The sequence below is a fragment of the Staurois parvus genome, unplaced genomic scaffold (assembly GCF_062004578.1).
Source record: "Staurois parvus isolate SC_StPar_1 unplaced genomic scaffold, SC_StPar_1.0 ptg001083l, whole genome shotgun sequence".
NCBI classification, from domain to species: Eukaryota; Metazoa; Chordata; class Amphibia; order Anura; family Ranidae; genus Staurois; species Staurois parvus.
Window position 1 is genome coordinate 477,244 of NW_028318879.1, and position 13,577 is coordinate 490,820.

Sequence of the window (13,577 nt, forward strand, 5' to 3'; positions counted from 1 at the left end):
GACTATTGTCCCGAACCCCCCTGAAGATTGCTGTGATATATCGGCCTCCTGGATCCATATCCCGCTTCCTGGATGACTTTTCCTCCTGGCTACCCTTCTTCCTCTCTTCTGAGCTACCCACCATCATCCTTGGGGATTTCAACATCCCTGTCAACCTCGACAACCCGGCCACATCTCATCTCCTCCACTTAAGCTCCTCCTTTGCACTTGCACAGTGCGTACAATCCACCACCCACTCCGACGGTAATATCCTTGATCTCATCTTCTCCAACCGCTGCGCTCCCCACAAACTCACTAACACCCCCTTCCCTCTCTCTGACCACAACCTTATTACCTTCTCTATCTCCTCGTCCTCCAATGCCTACCCCTCCAAATGTCACACTTCTACCAGCCGTAACTTCCGCAACCTTAACCCTGCCCCCCTCCACTCTGCAGCCGATCAACTCCACGACAGCATCCTCCCCCTGTCTTGCCCTGACTTGGCTATGACTGCCTAAAACAACGCGCTGTCAACAGCCCTTGACTCACTAGCGCCTTTAACCACACGCAACATCAGACCCCGACCGCTCCAGCCCTGGCAGACTGATCACACCAAAACCCTCAAACGACACAGTCGTGCCCTGGAGCGACTATGGCGCAAAATCAAATCCCAACAAGCCTTCACCCACTATAAATCTGCCTTCCACACCTACACCACCTCCCTCCACGCAGCCAAACAAGCCTACTTCCTGACCCTCATCAAGGCCCTCTCCTCCAATCCTCGCCGACTCTTCTCCACCTTCAACTCTCGCCACCCCCACCTCCACCCAGCACCTCACTCACCGCCCTTGAGATTGCCAATCACTTCAAAAACAAGATTGACACAATTCGCAAGGACATCGCCGCAAATCGCACGCCCTCTTAACCCGTTCCCTCTCACACAGCTATCCCCCCTCCCCCTCGACATAACCCGCAGGGACTTCGTCGCTGCTCAAACTCCCTCCAACCCCGTTCCCCCTCACTCAGCTACCCCCTCATCACCCCTCTCCCACAGCCCCACCACTGCTCTGACCTCCTGTCAGGGCTCTGGGTATGACCAGAGGTATGTGAACTGACGCAGGGAAACGCAGGCTTCAGATATGTTATAAACAATATAATTTATTAATACTAACAATACATAAACGCAGTGCAATACGAAAGCATAACACAGTGCAAACGAACCAAACCAAACCACCCACAGATAACAATACATACAATGCAAGCGAGTCAGGCAGGCCGGGTCAATAACAATCGGGCAGGTAGGAACAGGAGGAGCAGGCAGAGAGTAGTCAGGTCACGAGCCGGGTACAGCAACTAACGGGCAGGTAGGTACAGGGGGTCAGGCAGAGAATGGTCGGGGGTCAGAAGCCAGGGATCAAACAGGAGAAGTCAGCAGAGGTCCGGATCAGGCAGGGTCGGCAACAAATCAGTCAGACAGGAACAGGAACAGGAATGCAGTTAACAAGATACAGGGGCCCATGGAAAAACACACACCAAGGCACAGACTGCAGGTCTGGCCATCCCTTTAAATACACCTCCGTAATCAGCTTCAGGTGTTTGGCTGACTGCAGGGTTGAGTCTCTGATTGCTGAGAGCACTCGCTGGCCAGCCCTGGTACTGCAGCCCACAAGGCAGGTGAGTCCCACCATTATTGGCAAGTCCATTCCTGACACCTCCACTTCCACCCCACCCTACATTCCTCATACTGAAGCCCCCCCAACACTCCACACCTTTGACCTTACTACCATCGAGGAAGTCTCCAAGATCCTCTCTGATGCCCGCCTCACCACCTGCCCCCTCGACACTATCCCCTCACAACTCTTACGACCTCCCTCCCCCTCCATCCTACGCTCCCTCACCCACATCTTTTAGTCTCTCCCTCTCCTCCGGCACTTTCCCCTCCCCTCTGAAACATGCACACATCACCCCCATATTTAAAAAGCCCTCCCTGGATCCCACTGACCCGAACCTCAGACCCATCTCCCTGCTCCCATCTACATCTAAACTCCTCGAGTGCCTAGTCTACACCCGCCTAAGCTCTCACCTCAATGACAACAACCTCCTCGATCCCCTACAGTCCGGCTTCCGTCCCCTACACTCCACCGAAACTGCCTTACTTAAACTCTCCAACGACCTGCTAACCACCAAAGCTAATGGCCACTATTCAGTGCTCCTACTCCTTGACCTATCTGCAGCTTTCGACACAGACGACCACCCCCTCCTCCTCAAAAAACTACACTCCCTTGGCCTCAGAGATTCTGCTCTCTCCTGGCTCTCATCCTACCTGTCACAACGCGTTACCTATAATGCTACCACCTCCCCCTCACTCCCCCTCTCTATTGGGGTCCCTCAATGCTCCGTCCTCGGGCCCCTTCTCTTCTCCATCTACACCTCCTCCCTTGGCCAACTCATACACTCTCACGGCTTCAACTACCACCTATATGCCGACGACACACAAATCTATCTCTCAACCCCCCACCTCACCACCTCAGTCTCTGCCCGAATCACACACCTACTGAGCGACATATCAGACTGGATGTCGCTCCACTTCCTTAAACTGAACCTCTCCAAAACTGAGTTTCTTGTCTCCCCCCCCCCCCCCCCCCCTCCCAGCCCGCACACCACCCCCCATTGACTTCTCCATCACATCCAACAACGCCATCATCAAACCCGCCCCGCAGACCAGAGTACTTGGTGTCATTCTGAACTCCAACCTATCCTTCCAGCCCCACGTCCAATCTTTAACAAACTCGTGCAGACTCCACCTCCGCAACATCATCAAAATCCGAACGTTCCTAACCCCAGAAACCACTAAACAGCTCATCCACTCCCTCATCATATCACGACTCGATTACTGCAACTCCCTCCTTACTGGCCTGCCTCGCCGCTGGCTATCCCCGCTTGTCGATCCTGAATACGGCTGCCAGACTCCTTCACCTTTCCAACCACTCTGTTTCCACCACCCCCCTCTGCCAATCCCTCCACTGGCTTCCGATTGCACAACGGATCAAATTCAAAATCCTAACACTGACGTACAAAGCCGTCCACCATACTGCCCCGAACTACATCACTGACCTAATATCCAAGTACCACCCAGCACGCACACTCCGCTCCTCACAAGACCTCCTTCTCTCTAGTTCCCTGGTCTCCTCCTCCTCCCATGCCCACCTCCAGGACTTCTCCAGGGTGTCACCCATCCTCTGGAACTCCCTGCCCCAACCCATCAGATTATCACCTACTCTCCTCTCCTTTAGGCGCACCCTGAAAACCCACCTCTACAGGGAAGCCTACCCCAGCCCCTGCTAACTTGCCAACCTCCTCCACTCTTCCTATCACCCCATCCCCCACAGCCAACTCCTCCTGTGCCACCATCCCCTCCCTCCTAGATTGTAAGCTCGAAAGAGCAGGGCCCTCGATCCCCTCATGTTTTGCATTGTATTGTTGTTGTTCTGTCACATGTTCTGTCCCCCTTTGTAATGTACAGCGCTGAGCAAACTATTGGCGCTTTATAAATACTGTATAATAGGTAGCAAACCACGAAGTAAGTGAGGAAATTAAAAGAAGAAAAAAAGTTTTAAACAAGTAAATATAATATCCTTTCCTATCTATTTACTAGCAGCATAAGGCTTCATGTACACAAGCATCTCCTAAACTCGAGTTTAGGATCTTTTGGCATTTTTTTGCCAAAGCTCCTAAACTCAATTTCATAAAAGCCTACATGTCCATGTACACATTGACTTTTAGCAGAGTTTAGGAGCTCTCCCATTTAAGTGAGTTTAAACCTCCCTCTCCAGAACACGGATGAATTATGTTCAGGATAGGAACGTTTTGACCGCCGACCGCAGGAAAACACAAATGTGGCAAAATCACAGTACCGCAGTTGTCGCGTTTTTATGTTTTTCCGTGGCCAGCAGTCAGAGTAGGCTTGTGTGCATTGAGCCTTAGGATTAAAAGTAGTAAATGTTGATTGAGAGAATGACGTTTCGGCCATTATCCACAAAAAAAAAAGACGGGACAATACTTTGTTTTGAACTTGCTTGTTTGGGATGCGATTGATAACAACATGCAATCACATCTTCCAGCTATCAGTTGAACTCCGCTGCTTCATTTGACATATCGATTTGATTGGGTTGTTGACTATGGATTGATTGTGCTAATTGGAAGAGATCAGTACGATAGGCAACCGATCATTTACTGAAGCACGTATGGCCACCATTAGCAAGGATGGGGGAATTCATGGATTTTCTTCGAGCCATTGATGGTCAGCCTTGGCGGTTGACTTCCGCTTTAACTGGAGTCATGCTTGTCCTTTGCCTCTATACTTTGTACCAGGGGCGGACTGACCATTTGGAAACTCGGGCACTGCCTGAGGGCCCTAGGTCAGTAGGGGGCCCCATGAGATGCTCCTGGTACCTTTTTCATAGGCTCTTTTGAGTTTGGGCAAGGACACAGGGGCCCCATGATCCCCTATTGCCCGGGGGCCCCATGAGTTGTCAGTCCGCCCCTGCTTCGTACTGAAGGTGTCTCCCCTCTGAGAAAGTTGTTAGAAATCCCCAGACAATGATAAAGATAAGAGGGAGGAGAAAGGAGGGAAGATCACAGCAGCAGCTACCGTGCTAGGTGTTATTTTTGGATGTTAGGAATTCCTCCCCAAAATACACACCCTGCTTCAGCAGCTTCTATCCTGCCCACACACACAGAACCCCCTCCCAGGTCTGCCTGACTCCCATGGACTGTGTAGCAAGCAGGGCTGGTCAGCAGCCAGGAGAGGTCTAGCACGACTTCCTCCTCCTAGGCTGGAGGCTTTGTTGTGTGCGATCAGGAGGACCTGAGAAGAGAACAAGAACAACGTCTGATCAGTGCGGTGTGCATGTGGAATGTCCTGATCACATACTCATTCATCTACAGCCACTCCGCCACTCTGGAGGACTGCGAGAACCTCACCATCCATGGTACGTGACACTTGTGTCCACCACTCTTCTCTGCACATCGCACACTCTGTCTGATCGGGGATGGGAGCACTGATATGGCATTTGATGCACTGTGGAAGTTAGCACTGATCGGGGATTTTTTTTAGCAGTGAGGTTGGTAGCACTGATTGTGGATTTTAGCACTGTTCTGAGATTTTAGCACTGAGGAGGTTAGCACGGATCAGAGATTTTAGCACGGATCAGAGATTTTAGCACTGGGGAAGTTAGCACTGATTGTAGATTTTAGCACTGATCAGAGATTTTAGCACGGGGAAGTTAGCACTGATCAGAGATTTTAGCCAGGGGGGAAGTTGGCACTGATCAGAAATTTTAGCACTGGGGAAGTTAGCACTGCTCTGAGATTTTAGCACTGAGGAGGTTAGCACGGATCAGAGATTTTAGCACTGAGTAAATTAGCACTGTTAAAAGATTTTAGCACTGGGAATGTTAGCACTGATTGTGGATTTTAGCACTGGAGATGTTAGCACTGGGAGTTTAGCATTGTTCAGAGATTTTAGCACTGGGAATGTTAGCACTGATTAGAGATTTTAACAGTGGGAAAGTTAGTACTGATTCTGGATTTTAGCACGGGGGAAGTTAGCACTGATCAGAGATGTTAACACGGGGGAAGTTAGCACTGATCAGAGATTTTAGCACCGATTGTGAATTTTAGCACTGGTGAGCTTTTTGCAGTCTCTGGAAGAGTTCGGTGACTTTATAAATAGTTCATGGTGGATGTCTGTGTGTCTGGAGAGGAGTTTGTTTTCTCTGACTATGTGACGTTGGTGCTGTCACCCAGCAGGGGACTGTCAATCATTAACACAGCGAGCTCATCAGTCCTCTGCAGTGTTTGTACAGCCATCAGGGGCAATCAGGGGGAGATCATTGATTCCATACAGATGGACTCCGTGTATTTATCATCATCCTCAAGTATCCCCAACTGTCCCTAAAGTCCCAGCACAGGTATTGGTGACAAATACTGTATGTGTTCCTGGAAGTTGTGTGCTGTCAGTCCCCTGATCTGTCAGTGTTGACTCATTCAAGGACTATGGTCATTCTCCAGTGCTGGGAATTCTGACAATGGTCATTATGTATGAATGAACTAATCGGAGCCTTACATAACCACTCCAAAGTTCACAAATCCGTGTTAATGGGATGTGTGCAATGCACCTGCTGCTCAGCACTATGGATTGCTACAGTATTACAAATATTATTTTAAGAAGTCAAAATAATGATAATGCAGCTTAAAGGACATAGAAATAACATCTTAAGAAAACAAAACAAAACACAAAATCCATCCAGACTCCTTAGAGAAGAGAAATACGTCATGTTTTCAGGGTAAGGCTGGGTTCACACATGTGGTGCAGTATATCGCATGTGATTCGCACAGGAACAGCACCCCATTCCCCATTGCATGCAAATCAAATGCGAATTGTGTGCGGTGCGATTGGAGCCGTACATTTTGTATGGCTCAAATAGTATTGCATCTGCACCAAAAAGGTGCAGGACCCTTTTTTTGGTCCACACTAGAATCGGAGCAAATGAGTATTCACAACTATGCGATCCGATTTTGCACATTGCACCATGTTTTGCGGACCGATTTCGGGGTGCTGTTAACATACACACCTGCAGCGGTTTGCATGAATGGGGTGCGATTCTGATGTGGTGCAGAATTTTCACAGAAAACACTGTGAATTCCGTACCACATCTGTGTGAACCCAGGCCAAATGTCGGTACACTTTTCCGAGCGCCAAATTAACAATACCATTACACAAGTTCTATGTGTTACACCAAATCACATTATGCCCTGGTTCACACCTCTGCGACTTCAGATGCATTAATTTTTCACCACTTCAGTGCGATTTAACTCTCATAGACTATAAGGTAAATGCACTGAAATCACATCTGTGTCTACATCAGTGCTACTTTGAAGTCATGCATTAAATGGGACCAAAGTGCACCACTTTGAAATCGCATTTGGTGTGAACAAGGGCTAAAAGTGATATTCTAAGCTATGATTAAGGCCCTCTGAGGGCTGAAATATGTAAACTGCTTGTTTTCTGGATTTTTTTTTTACCTCTACCTACTGCATTGAATAATGGGATTTTATGTTGTGAAGGATCTGAGTCATTTGTCAGCTAGTTCACAATGGGTACAGTCCAGTGCGCTTTTTTTCTGCATCAAAAATGCATGCACAGTGTTTTCTATGTATTCCAATGACCCTAGTTCACACCAGTGAACCAGTGAACAGTGCAGTTGGTTCCAGTCAGTTTCCAGTGCAGAAAAAAAAGTAGAACATGCTGCATTTTTTCTGCACAAAACTGTACTGGAACATGGCAAACTGCATCAAAACTGCACCGGAACTGCGTCTGGTGTGAACTGTAAGTAGAAATGTATCCGGAGTGCGTTTTTAAGGTGTGAACTGGCCCTAAATCTTAAAAGTGATATGCGTCCATTTTTATTATTGTCCAATCGTGTGCACCAAAATAAGCAAGCAAGTGCACTGATGTTTTTAGTTATACATTGTACTAAAATGTTGCGCATTACCACTGTGGAAGGAATCCTCTAGATCAGTGGTCTCCAAACTCCGGCCCTGGCGCCGTATGTGGCCCTTTTTCTTGCCTTTATCTGGCCCACGAGGCATTATTCCTGCCACGAACACCAAGGATGGGGCACTATTCCTCCCATTGACACTATCCATGGGGCACTAGTCTTCCAAAGTCTCTAACGATTTCTCCCCCTAATACCAAAGATCGGGTATTGTTTAATCCCACTGGGCACAGTCCAGTTCCCTGATGCCTGAAGGACAGTAAACTGGCCCTTTCTGTAGAACGTTTGGAGACCCCTGCTCTAGACAGTGAGGATCAGAGCTGCAGGAGGGACAGGGGAGGTGGGTGTGTATGGAAGGACAGTGCAGCACTATCATGCAATGCATTTGCTATTTATTTATTTATTACAGGTATTTATATAGAGCTGAGAATTAACAAGGCACTTTACGTATATTGTACGTTCAGAAATTAATGAATGGTCATGGAACACTTTTATTTATTTGGCACATAAAAAGCTTAAGGCCTCATACACATTTACAGTGGGAAAATCGGACATATTTCAGCTCCCTGGAGGCCAGTGCCAGCAGCCTGTCAAAATCAATGATGTATGCTGTACACACATCCAAGTGGTACTCTCATACAAGGCCATATATGCATACAGGGACTGCAGAATGCAGAAAGCCTCTGATTTTGACAGGCTGCTGGCAGTGGGCTGTACACAAACCTGTGGCTCCCAGGTGCTGAAATAGGCATTTTGGTAAAGCTGTACAGGCAAATACATGCATGAAGGAGTGGTTGGACACGTAACATAATTTTGTCCTTCAATATAATAAATCAGTATGGGTACTGCCATAATGAATCCTTTTTTGTAGAAGCCTGGTTGCTGCAGAAGAGAATATGCACAGTGGCGATTTTGCAAGAGCAATCATCACTCATGATATCCTTCTAGTAATCTCTAGTGATTAATCAGTACACATTGCACAGTGGAATACAACATTTATTATTACAGGTACTTATATAGTGCTGTCAATTTATGCAGCACTTTACATATACACTATATTGCCAAATGTATTGGGCTGCCTGCCTTTACACGCACATGAACTTTAATGGCATCCCAGTCTTAGTCCATAGGATTCAATATTGAGTTGGTCCACCCTTTGCAGCTATAACAGCTTCAACTATTCTAGGAAGGCTTTCCATAAGGTTTAGGAGTGTGTCTATGGGAATATTTGACCATTCTTCCAGAAGCGCATTTGTGAGGTCAGGCACTGATGTCAGACGAGAAGGCCTGGCTTGCTGTCTCCACTCTAATTCATCTCAAAGGTACGCTATCAGGTTGAGGTGAAGACTGTGCAGGCCAGTCAAGTTCCTCCACCCCAAACTCACTCATCCATGTCTTTATGGGCCTTGCTTTGTGCACTGGTGCGCAGTCATGTTGGAACAGGAAGGGGCCATCCCCAAACTGTTCCCACAACGTTGGGAGCATGAAATTTTCCAAAATGTCTTGGCATGCTGATGCCTAGAGTTCCCTTCACTGGAACGAAGGGGCCAAGCCCAACCCCTGAAGAGCAACCCCACATCATAATCCCCCCTCCATCAAATGTTACACTTGGCACAATGCAGTCAGGCAAGTACCGTTCTCCTGGCAACCGCCAAACCCAGACACGTTCATCAGATTGCCAGACAGAGAAGCGTGATTCATCACTCCAGAGAACACGTCTCCACTGCTTTAGAGTCCAGAGGCGGTGTGCTTTACACCACTGCATCCAATGCTTTGCATTACACTTGGTGATGTAAGGCTTGGATGCAGCTGCTCGGCCATGGAAACCCATTCCATGAACCTCCCTATGCACTATTGCTGTGCTAATCTGAAGGCCACATGAAGTTTGGAAGCCTTTAGCTATTGACTCTGCAGATGGTGACTTCTGTGCACTGTGCACTTCAGCATGTGCTGACCCCACTCTATCATTTTACGGGGCCTACCACTTCATGGCTGAGTTGCTGTTGTTCCCAGTTGCTTCCACTTTGTTATACCACTAACATTTGACTGTGGAATATTTAGTAACGAGGAAATGTCACGGATGGATTTTTGCATTTAGTAACGAGGAAATGCCACGGATGGATTTTTGCATTTAGTAACGAGGAAATGTCACGGATGGATTTTTGCATTTAGTAACGAGGAAATGTCAAGGATGGATTTTTGCGCAGATTACAACTTATTACTGTACCACACTTGAAGACCCATCCTTTTCACAAATGTTTGTAGAAGCAGTCTGCATGCCTAGGTGCTTAATTTTATATACCTGTGGCCATGGAGGTGATTGGAACACCTGAATGCAATGATTTGGAGGGATTTCCTAATACTTTTGGCAATATAGTGTATATATTGTACATGCACATCAGTCCCTAACCCTCAAGGGGCATGCAATCTAAGGTCCCTAACTAAAGCCGGCTATACATGGGTCGATTTCCGAATTATTTTTTTGTTATAAAATCGGACCTAAGAATAATCGACCGATTTTCGCTTTGTTATTGGCACCGGTCGATTTTCGAGGTTCCTCCCCAATTCATTTATCGTGCATGTTCGAAAATTAGTGAAAAACGAAATCATGGTGTCACCATCGGATTACAGAACGAACAACGTTTTCGATCAAAAAATCATTTGGAATTCGACCCATGTATGGCCTGCTTTACATTCATACATACACATATTAGGGCCAATTTAGACAGGAGTCAATTAACCTACAAAGCATGTCTTTGGAGTGTGGGAGGAAACCAGAGTACTGAGAGGAAACCCACACAAGCATAGGGAGAACATGCAAACTCCAGGCAGGTGGTGCCATGGTTGGGATTTGAACCAACAACACTAGCAATGCCAGTCGGAAGTGCTAACAATTTAGCCACTGTGCTGTCCTAGTTTATTGGTAGGTAATTACTGATGATAGCACTAAACTCAAAGTTTGTGCAAATGATTGATGCTACATGGAAATAAATGTACTGTATAATAATCAGAAGCAGTTAGTTGTGGTTGACCATAGTTGTGTGATCACACTAGCAAAAATCAGTCATGTGTACCCATCATATTCAGTTGACAGACAACTCTCTACAATGGAGATGTAGCAGATGGGCAGCGAATGGTATGTTGTTATGCAGAGACCACCAGCTCCCAGGAGGATCAGAACACTGCCTGCCTATTCCTTGTGTGGAATGGCATTTTGTTGACTGTTTGCTAAGGAGGGCAGGAGAAGGCATGTGGAGCTTTGTCCTCAAAAATGTACTTATCCTTTTTATATAACATGCCTAAACTTCTGATTTACCACTACTGATTACTTGGCAAAGACAGCAAGAATTAATAAGTAAACCAAAAAAGTAATTTCTGGCAAGTGTCATCTGCTCCACAATGCTGCAATCCCTACTTACATGTGACACTGGTAGTGAAAGCTATTTTTACTGGAAACATTGAGCTAGATTATAGTGACGCTGTTCTAATCCACCTAACTAAAAGCAGACCCCTATTTCTAACCTCTTGTAATATTAGACGTCCACCTCTGACAACCCCCACTTTTCTTCAGGATCTCTGCTGAGAACTGTTATTGTGGCTTTTCTTTTGAGGTATAATGTTTCTATAAGAGTGTGAATAAGGGAAAGACAGGCTTATCTTTTGGCGATTGACCAAAAAAAACAATGCGGCCAAATGCTATATCCCTCTCAGGATCAGTTAGTGGGTTTAATTTACTAAAATAGTAGAGATTTTTCACTTAAAGTGACTCAAAATATACTGAAGCCAAAGCACTAACATGACAGCCTAGGAACATACATTTTCAAAGGAGAGGTTAGTAATGGCAGCCTCTATACTTTTTTATGGCAGTATCATTTTAACGAAGTGAAAAAAGTAAAGTTGTGATCACTTCAGTTAACCAAACATATTCAAAAATCCCAATTTTTTTTTTTTTTTTTAAATTAAAATAATAGACACACCCTATTTACCTGCTCTGTGCAATGGTCTTGCACAGAGCAGCTCCGATCTTCCTCTCCTCCTCTTCCCAGGTCACCTGCTTATGCTCCTGGCTCCTCTGCTTCATCCAGTGCCCCATAGGAAGCCGCTTCCTATGGGGGCACTCGTGCGGGCTTACTCCCAAGCCCCACTGCCATCCATAGACAGACAGCGAGGCATGCCCCCCAATGACTCCCACTGCTATTGATCTGCCCAGTGAGGATAGGCAGAACCGAGAAAGCCACTGCGGTCATGCACAGTGCTGGATCCTGATGGGGCTCAGGTAAGTATATGGTTGGGGGATGAACCCACGCACAGAAGGTTTTTTTACCTTAATGCACAAAGGTAAAAACTTAAAGCGGACTTCCAGTCATTTTGTTATGTGTTTTTTTTTTTTTTTTTTTTAAGTCAGCAGCTACAAAAACTGCAGCTGGTGACTTTTGTTAAACACACACTCACCTGTCCCAGGGTCCAGCGATGTACTCACCTGCGCCGTCCCTTCTCTTCCTCTTCTCTACCCGGCGTCGGCATCTCAACTGTGGGCACCGGGCTGTGACAACTTGCAGCTTCACAGCCGAGTGCCTACTGCGCATGCCCAAGTTGCACTGCGCATCCTGATTAGTTCGGCAGTGTTCTGAGGTCTGTGAATAGTCCCAGAAGACTATGGGAGGAAGGAGGGGGGCCAAACTTCCGTATCACTTCTCCAAACTTAGCCGGAAGTGGGAGCGGCTACCTGTCAAAACCAGGTATCCAGGTATAGTCAATTGATTTGGTCAATGGCCATATTATCTCAATGTCTTTTTCTAGCAGGAAAATCTAAAAATCAGCATAATGGGTGTTAGAAGGGTTTATTTTGAACTACCTGAAAGTAGAAACAAGGCAAATCCTACAATTTAAACAGGAACTAAGCTAAGCTGTCCAAAATAGGCAGGCAGAGGACAAAGGATTAGTCATCAGTATTGCCTGTGGATACTATGCAGCTGATGCTTCCCCATGCTTTGTTCTGCACTGTGTTTCTGTGTGAAGGTGGCCATCTTTGTAGAGCAGGGCTTTGCTTCCTTATGTCAGAGCCTCCAGCAGGGAGAACAGTAACTGTACCATTAGTGACATCAGCCAATCTCACTCCAAATCTAAATCAAACTTCCAAAGACGATCAGTCAGAGTCAGCAGTACTTTAGATCTCACACTGTAGATATACAACTATGAGACTGTAGACCAGCCATTTTCAATTAGGGTTCCATGGAATCCTAGAGTTCTTCCAGAGATTTATAGGGGTTCCTGGATTTGTGGCTGATTGACCTCCCTTCTAATGATGCCTGGATTGTTCAGCATTCAGTGCCACTTAACAGAGACAGTAGCAAAGTAAGGAACATTGTTCCTAATGACCCCCCCATGAATTCATTTTAGGGGGGTGTCGCAAGCGTGCGTGCCAGAGACTGCAGTCTGCCATTTTGTTAAGAGTAGCATGTTATTTCCTCATTCTCCTTCCCCCTCCCTTCCTGAGAGGCACAGTGACAGATGTGTGTGTGGACTGTTTATGGGTCACTGGCCGGCCAAGGCATCTCCAGCTAGGTGCCGAGCTGTCTGTGAAAGCTGTATCTTTTCTCACCTAGGAAGAGATCAGGCCAGCTTTCCCAAGAGAATTGGAGTCTCACTGACCAAAGTAGCTGTGTAATTTCACACCTCGTAACAAGATAAGGGAGCCTTCCCAAGAGTTGAAAGGGCTAATAACCTAGCTCATCGTAGGTGACAGAATTAGATGAACACTTCTCAAAGCAATTTTTCCCCTATGTCTCATATCTTGGAATATGAAAGACTTACATAAAAACTGGACACCTCGTCAGATGGCCAATGAGCAGGCGAACAGTTTAACGGGTCACTCGCTTATCTCGGACCATCAGGGAAGCCGAAACATAGAACTTGTGAACCGTGCAATATATAATTTTATAATTCATATCTATATAATCCCCAGACTTGTCTGCATAATAATATACCCGCGGGTGGACTGTCACTGGTGCAGATGGGAAGTTATGGACCAGAATATGA

General features: G+C 46.5%; 1 protein-coding gene across 2 annotated transcripts in view; it reads left to right on the plus strand.

Annotated features, from left to right (window-relative positions):
- PALLD (palladin, cytoskeletal associated protein) overlaps positions 1 to 13,577 on the plus strand; it is a 440,752-nt gene that overhangs the window by 113,304 nt on the left and 313,871 nt on the right. Inside the window, exon 1 of one of the 2 annotated variants that reach the window (XM_089658596.1) lies at positions 4,825 to 4,970. The exons of the other annotated variant lie outside the window; for it this stretch is intronic. The gene's annotated coding sequence lies outside the window, so the exon portion shown is untranslated. Of the gene's footprint in view, positions 1 to 4,824; positions 4,971 to 13,577 lie in introns of those variants that run through there. 2 annotated transcript variants of the gene reach the window in all.